Source organism: Glycine max, chromosome 13, assembly GCF_000004515.6.
Source record: "Glycine max cultivar Williams 82 chromosome 13, Glycine_max_v4.0, whole genome shotgun sequence".
Taxonomy (NCBI): domain Eukaryota; kingdom Viridiplantae; phylum Streptophyta; class Magnoliopsida; order Fabales; family Fabaceae; genus Glycine; species Glycine max.
Genome location: NC_038249.2, coordinates 5,518,372 through 5,527,943, shown reverse-complemented (window position 1 = coordinate 5,527,943; position 9,572 = coordinate 5,518,372).

Here is a 9,572-nt window from a genome sequence, read left to right as displayed (position 1 = left end):
CGCTCAAAATGAACAACGGAAGCTCTCGGGAAATTCAAACGGCTATACTTTTAACTCGGATGCCCGATTCACGTGAATCATATATCGAGACCCGCTGAAATTGACCACGGAAGCTCTCGGCGAATTCCAAACGGCCATAACTTTTGACTCGAATGTATGATCGACGCCAATGATATATCGTGACCCTCAAAAGTGAACAACGAAAGCTCTCGAGAAATTCAAATCGCTATAACTTTTCACTCGGATGTTCGATTCACGTGCATCATATGTCGAGACCCTCAAAATTGACCATGGAAGCTCGCGGCAAATTCAAACGCCATAAATTTTTACTCGAATGGATGATCGACGCCCATGATATATTGAGACGCTCAAAATGGAACAACGGAAGCTCTCGAGAAATTCAAATGGCTATAACTTTTCACTCGGATGTCTGATTCACGTGCATCATATATAAGGACCCTCAAAATTTAACACGGAGGCTCTCGGCGAATTCAAACAGCCATAAATTTTGACTCGAATGTATGATCGACGCCAATGATATATCGTGACGCTCAAAATGGGACAACTAAAGCTCTCGAGAAATTCAAATCGCTATAACTTTTCACTCAGATGTCTGATTCACGTGCATCATATATCATGGCCCTCGAAATTTAACACGGAGGTTCTCGGCGAATTCAAACGGCCATAACTTTTGACTCGAATGTATGATCGACGCCCATGATATATCGAGACGCTCAAAATTGAACAACGGAAGCTCTCGGGAAATTCAAATGGCTATAACTTTTAACTCGGATGTCCGATTCACGTGAATCATATATCGAGACCCTCAAAATTGACCACGGAAGCTCTCGGCGAATTCAAACGGCCATAACTTTTGACTCGAATGTATGATCGACGCCCATGATATATCGTGACGCTCAAAATGGGACAACTGAAGCTCTCGAGAAATTCAAATCGCTATAACTTTTCACTCGGATGTCTGATTCACGTGCATCATATATCGGGACCCTCGAAATTTACCACGGAAGCTCTCGGCGATTTCAAACGGCCATAACTTTTGACTCGAATGTATGATCGACGCCCATGATATATCGAGACGCTCAAAATTGAACAACGGAAGCTCTCAAGAAATTCAAATGGCTATAACTTTTCACTCGGATGTCTGATTCATGTGCATCATATATCGAGACTCTTGAAATTGACCATGGAAGCTCTCGGCAAATTCAAACGGCCATAACCTTTGACTCGTAAAATCTATGGACTCGGGGCATGATATATCAAGACGCTCAAAATTGAACAACGGAAGCTCTCGGGAAATTCAAATGGCTATAACTTTTAACTCGGATGTCCGATTCACGTGTATCACATAACGAGACCCTCAAAATTGACCACGGAAGCTCTCAAAATTGACCCTCAAAATTGATCGACACCCATTATTTGATCGACACCCATTATATATCAAATGGCTATAACTTTGGACTCGAATGTATGATCGACGCCCATGATATATTGAGATGCTCAAAATTGAACAAGGGAAGCTCTCGGCAAATTCAAACGGCCATAACTTTTGACTCGAATGTATGATCGATGCCCATGATATATCGAGACGCTAAAAATTGAACAAGGGAAGCTCTCGAGATATTCAAATGGCTATAACTTTTCACTCGGATATCTGATTCACGTGCAAAATATATCGAGACCGTCGAAATTGAACATGAATGCTCTCGACAAATATAAACAGCCAAAACTTTTGACTCGAATGTATGATCGACGCCCATGATATATCGGGATGCTCAAAATTGAACAACTGAATCTCTCGAGAAATTGAAATGGCTATAACTTTTAACTCAGATGTCCGATTCACGTGAATCATATATCGAGACCCTCAAAATTGACCACGGAAGCACTTGGCAAATTCAAACGGCCATAACTTTTGACTCGAATGTATGATCGACGCCCATTATATATCTAGACGCTCAAAATTGAACAACGGAAGCTCTCGAGAAATTCAAATGGCTATAACTTTTGATTCACATGTCCGATTCACGTGCATCATATATCGAGACCCTTGAAATTGACCACGGAAGCTCTCTGCAAATTCAAACGGCCATAACTTTTGACTCGAATGTATGATCGACGCCCATGAAATATCGACATGCTCAAAATTGAACAACCGAAACTCTTAGAAATTCAAATGGATATAACTTTTCACTCGGATGTCTGATTCACGTGCATCATATGTCGAGACCCTCAAAATTGACCATGGAAACTCTCGGCAAAATTCAAACGGCCATAACTTTTGACTCGAATGGATGATCGACGCCCATTATATATCTAGACGCTCAAAATTGAACATCGGAAGCTCTCGAGAAATTCAAATGGTTATAACTTTTCACTCGGATGTCCGATTCATGTGCATCATATATCGGGACCCTGGAAATTTAACACGGAGGCTCTCGGCGAATTCAAACGACCATTACTTTTGATTCGAATGTATGATCGACATCAATGATATATCATGACACTCAAAATTGGACAACTGAAGCTCTCGAGAAATTCAAATCGCTATAACTTTTCACTCGGATGTCTGATTCACGTGCATCATATATCGGGACCCTCGAAATTTAACACGGAGGCTCACGGCGAATTCAAACGGCCATAACTTTTGACTCGAATGCATGATCGATGCCAATGATATATTGTGACGCTCAAAATTGAACAACAGAAGCTCTCGAGAAATGCAAATGGCTATAACTTTTCACTTGGATGTCTGATTCACGTGCATCATATATCGGGACCCTCGAAATTTAACATGGAAGCTCCCGGCGATTTCAAACGGCCATAACTTTTGACTCGAATGTATGATCGACGCCCATGATATAACGACACGCTTAAAATTGAACAAAGGAAGCTCTCGGGAAATTCCAATGGCTATAACTTTTAACTCGGATGTCCGATTCACGTGAATCATATATCGAGACCCTCAAATTGACCACGGAAGCTCTAGGCAAATTCAAACAGCCATAACTTTTGACTCGAATGTATGATCGACGCCCATGATATATCGAGACGCTCAAAATTGAACAAAGGAAGCTCTCGGGACATTCAAATGGCTATAAATTTTAACTTGGATGTCCGATTCATGTGCATCATATATCGGGACCCTCGGGGAAATGAAACGGTCATAACCTTTAACTCGAATGTATGATCGACGCCCATTATATATCTACACGCTCAAAATTGAACAACTGAAACTCTCGAGAAATTGAAATGGCTATAACTTTTAACTCGGATGTCCGATTCACGTGAATCATATATCAAGACCCGCAAAATTGACCACGTAAGCACTTGGCAAATTCAAACGGCCATAACTTTTGACTCGAATGTATGATCGACGCACATGAAATATCGAGACGCGAAAAATTGAACAACGGAAGCTCTCAGAAATTCAAATGGCTATAACTTTTTACTCGGATGTCCGATTCACGTGCATCATATATCGAGACCCTTGAAATTGACCACGAAAGCTCTCGGCAAATTCAAACAGCCATAACTTTTGACACGAATGTATGATCGACGCCCATGAAATATCGAGACGCTCAAAATTGAACAACAGAAGCTCTCAGAAATTCAAATGGCTATAACTTTTCACTCGGATGTCTGATTCACGTGCATCATATATCGAGACACTTGAAATTTAACACGGAGGCTCTCGACGAATTCAAACGGCCATAACTTTTGACTCGAATGCATGATCGATGCCAATGATATATCGTGACGCTCAAAATTGAACAATTGAAGCTCTCGAGAAATTCAAATGGCTATAACTTTTCACTCGGATGTCCGATTCACGTGCATAATATATCGAGACCCTCGAAATTGAACATGAATGCTCTCGACAAATATAAAAAGCCATAACTTTTGACTCGAATGTATGATCGACGCCCATGATATATCGGGACGCTCAAAATTGAACAACTGAAACTCTCGAGAAATTGAAATGGCTATAAATTTTAACTCGGATGTCCGATTCACGTGAATCATATATCGAGACGCTCAAAATTGACAACGAAAGCACTTGGCAAATTCAAACAGCCATAACTTTTGACTCGAATGTATGATCGACACCCATGATATATTGATACGCTCAAAATTGAACAATGGAAGCTCTCGAGAAATTCAAATGGCTATAACTTTTTACTCGGATGTCTGATTCACGTGCATCATATTTCGAGACCCTTGAAATTGACCACAGAAGCTCTCGGAAAATTCAAACGGTCATAACTTTTGACTCGAATGTATGATCGACGCCCATGAAATATCGAGAGACTCAAAATTGAACAAGGGAAGCTCCCGAGAAATTCAAATGGCTATAAATTTTCACTCAGATGTCCAATTCACGTGCATCATATATCGGGACCCTATAAATTTAACACGGAAGCTCTCGGCGAATTCAAACGGCCATAACTTTTGACTCGAATGTATGATCGACGCCCATGATATATCGAGACGCTCAAAATTGAATAACGGAAGCTCTCAGAAATTCAAATGGCTATAACTTTTCACTCAGATGTCTGATTCACGTGCATTATATATCGAGACACTTGAAATTTAACACGGAGGCTCTCGGCGAATTCTAACGGCCATAACTTTTGACTCGAATGCATGATCGATGCATATGATATATCGTGACGCTCAAAATTGAACAACTGAAGCTCTCGAGAAATTCAAATGGCTATAACTTTTCACTCGGATGTCTGATTCACGTGCATCATATATCGGGACCCTCGAAATTTAACACGGAAGCTCTCGGCGATATCAAACGGCCATAAGTTTTGACTCGAATGTATGATCGACGCCCATGATATATCGAGACGCTCAAAATTGAACAAAGGAAGCTCTCGGGATATTCAAATGGCTATAACTTTTAACTCGGATGTCCGATTCACGTCAATCATATATCGAGACCCTCAAAATTGACCACGGAAGCTCTTGGCAAATTCAAACGGCCATAACTTTGGACTCGAATGTATGATCAATGCCCATGATATATCGAGATGCTCAAAATTGAACAACGGAAGTTCTCGGAAAATTCAAACGGCCATAACTTTTGACTCGAATGTATGATCGATGCCCATGATATATCGAGACGCTAAAAATTGAACAAGGGAAGCTCTCGAGATATTCAAATGGCTATAACTTCTCACTCGGATATCCGATTCACGTGCATAATATATCGAGACCCTCGAAATTGAACATGAATGCTCTCGACAAATATAAACAGCCACAACTTTTGACTCGAATGTATGATCGACGCCCATGATATATCGGGACGCTCAAAATTGAACAACTGAAACTCTCGAGAAATTGAAATGGCTATAACTTTTAACTCGGATGTCCGATTCACGTGAATCATATATCGAGACCCTCAAAATTGACCACGAAAGCACTCGGCAAATCAAACGGCCATAACTTTTGACTCGAATGTATGATCGACACCCATGATATATTGATACGCTCAAAATTGAACAATGGAAGCTCTCGAGAAATTCAAATGGCTATAACTTTTTACTCGGATGTCTGATTCACGTGCATCATATATCGAGACCCTTGAAATTGACCACAGAAGCTCTCGGAAAATTCAAACGGGCATAGCTTTTGACTCGAATGTATGAACGACGCCCATGATATATCGAGACGCTCAAAATTGAACAACAGAAGCACTCGAGAAACTCAAATGGCTATAACTTTTCACTCGGATGTCCGATTCACGTGCATCATATGTCGAGACCCTCAAAATTGACCACGGAAGCTCTTGGGAAATTCAAACGGCCATCACTTTTGACTCGAATGGATTATCGACGCCCATTATATATCTAGACGCTCAAAATTGAACAACGGAAGCTCTCGAGAAATTCAAATGGCTATAACTTTTCACTCGGATGTCCGATTCACATGCATAATATATCGAGACCCTCGAGATTGAAAACGAATTCTCTCGACAAATTCAAACGGCCATAACTTTTGACTCGAATGTATGATCGACGCCCATGAAATATCGAGACGCTTAAAATTGAACAACGGAACTCCCGAGAAATTCAAATGGCTATAACGTTTCACTCAGATGTCCGATTCACGTGCATCATATATCGGGACCCTATAAATTTAACACGGAAGCTCTCGGCGAATTCAAACGGCCATAACTTTTGACTCGAAAGTATGATCGACGCCCATGATATATCGATACGCTAAAAATTGAACAACGGAAGCTCTCAAGAAATTCAAATGGCTATAACTTTTCACTTCGATGTCCGATTCACGTGCATCATACATCGAGACCCTTGAAATTGACCACGGAAGCTCTCGGCAAATTCAAACGGCCATAACTTTTGACTCGAATGTATGATCAACGCCTATGATATATCGAGATGCTCAAAATTGAACAACGGAAGCTCTCAGAAATTCAAATGGCTATAACTTTTCACTCGGATGTTTGATTCACGTGCATTATATATCGAGACACTTGAAATTTAACGCGGAGGCTCTCGGCGAATTCAAACGGCCATAACTTTTGACTCGAATGCATGATCGATGCAAATGATATATCGTGACGCTCAAAATTGAACAACTGAAGCTCTCGAGAAATTCAAATGGCTATAACTTTTCTCTCGGATGTCTGATTCACGTGCATCATATATCGGGAGCCTCGAAATTTAACACGGAAGCTCTCGGCGATTTCAAACGGCCATAAGTTTTGACTCAAATGTATGATCGACGCCCATGATATATCGAGACGCTCAAAATTGAACAAAGGAAGCTCTCGGGATATTCAAATGGCTATAACTTTTAACTCGGATGTCCGATTCACGTCAATCATATATCGAGACCCTCAAAATTGACCACGGAAGCTCTTGGCAAATTCAAACGGCCATAACTTTGGACTCGAATGTATGATCAACGCCCATGATATATCGATACGCTAAAAATTGAACAACGGAAGCTCTCGGCAAATTCAAACGGCCATAACTTTCGACTCGAATGAATGATCGACGCCCATGATATATCGATACGCTAAAAATTGAACAACGTAAGCTCTAAAGAAATTCAAATGGCTATAACTTTTCACTTGGATGCCCGATTCACGTGCATCATATATCGAGACCCTTGAAATTTAACACGGAGGCTCTCGGCGAATTCAAACGGCCATAACATTTGACTCGAATGCATGATCGACGCCCCTGAAATATCGAGACGCTCAAAATTGAACAACAGAAGCTCTCAGAAATTCAAATGGATATAACTTTTCACTTGGATGCCCGATTCACGTGCATCATATATCGAGACCCTTGAAATTGACCACGAAATCTCTCGGCAAATTCAAACAGCCATAACTTTTGACACGAATGTATGATCGACGCCCATGAAATATCGAGACGCTCAAAATTGAACAACAGAAGCTCTCAGAAATTCAAATGGCTATAACTTTTCACTCGGATGTCTGATTCACGTGCATCATATATCGAGACACTTGAAATTTAACACGGAGGCTCTCGACGAATTCAAACGGCCATAACTTTTGACTCGAATGCATGATCGATGCCAATGATATATCGTGACGCTCAAAATTGAACAATTGAAGCTCTCGAGAAATTCAAATGGCTATAACTTTTCACTCGGATGTCCGATTCACGTGCATAATATATCGAGACCCTCGAAATTGAACATGAATGCTCTCGACAAATATAAAAAGCCATAACTTTTGACTCGAATGTATGATCGACGCCCATGATATATCGGGACGCTCAAAATTGAACAACTGAAACTCTCGAGAAATTGAAATGGCTATAAATTTTAACTCGGATGTCCGATTCACGTGAATCATATATCGAGACGCTCAAAATTGACAACGAAAGCACTTGGCAAATTCAAACAGCCATAACTTTTGACTCGAATGTATGATCGACACCCATGATATATTGATACGCTCAAAATTGAACAATGGAAGCTCTCGAGAAATTCAAATGGCTATAACTTTTTACTCGGATGTCTGATTCACGTGCATCATATTTCGAGACCCTTGAAATTGACCACAGAAGCTCTCGGAAAATTCAAACGGTCATAACTTTTGACTCGAATGTATGATCGACGCCCATGAAATATCGAGAGACTCAAAATTGAACAAGGGAAGCTCCCGAGAAATTCAAATGGCTATAATTTTTCACTCAGATGTCCAATTCACGTGCATCATATATCGGGACCCTATAAATTTAACACGGAAGCTCTCGGCGAATTCAAACGGCCATAACTTTTGACTCGAATGTATGATCGACGCCCATGATATATCGAGACGCTCAAAATTGAATAACGGAAGCTCTCAGAAATTCAAATGGCTATAACTTTTCACTCAGATGTCTGATTTCACGTGCATTATATATCGAGACACTTGAAATTTAACACGGAGGCTCTCGGCGAATTCTAACGGCCATAACTTTTGACTCGAACGCATGATCGATGCAAATGATATATCGTGACGCTCAAAATTGAACAACTGAAGCTCTCGAGAAATTCAAATGGCTATAACTTTTCTCTCGGATGTCTGATTCACGTGCATCATATATCGGGAGCCTCGAAATTTAACACGGAAGCTCTCGGCGATTTCAAACGGCCATAAGTTTTGACTCAAATGTATGATCGACGCCCATGATATATCGAGACGCTCAAAATTGAACAAAGGAAGCTCTCGGGATATTCAAATGGCTATAACTTTTAACTCGGATGTCCGATTCACGTCAATCATATATCGAGACCCTCAAAATTGACCACGGAAGCTCTTGGCAAATTCAAACGGCCATAACTTTGGACTCGAATGTATGATCAACGCCCATGATATATCGATACGCTAAAAATTGAACAACGGAAGCTCTCGGCAAATTCAAACGGCCATAACTTTTGACTCGAATGTATGATCGATGCCCATGATATATCGAGACGCTAAAAATTGAACAAGGGAAGCTCTCGAGATATTCAAATGGCTATAACTTTTCACTCGGATATCCGATTCACGTGCATAATATATCGAGACCCTCGAAATTGAACATGAATGCTCTCGACAAATATAAACAGCCATAACTTTTGACTCGAATGTATGATTGACGCCCATGATATATCGGGATGCTCAAAATTGAACAACTGAAACTCTCGAGAAATTGAAATGGCTATAACTTTTAACTCGGATGTCCGATTCACGTGAATCATATATCGAGACCCTCAAAATTGACCACGAAAGCACTTGGCAAATTCAAACGGCCATAACTTTTGACTCGAATGTATGATCGACACCCATGATATATTGATACGCTCAAAATTGAACAATGGAAGCTCTCGAGAAATTCAAATGGCTATAACTTTTTACTCGGATGTCTGATTCACGTGCATCATATATCGAGACCCTTGAAATTGACCAGAGAAGCTCTCGGAAAATTCAAACGGGCATAGCTTTTGACTCGAATGTATGATCGACGCCCATGATATATCGAGACGCTCAAAATTGAACAACAGAAGCACTCGAGAAA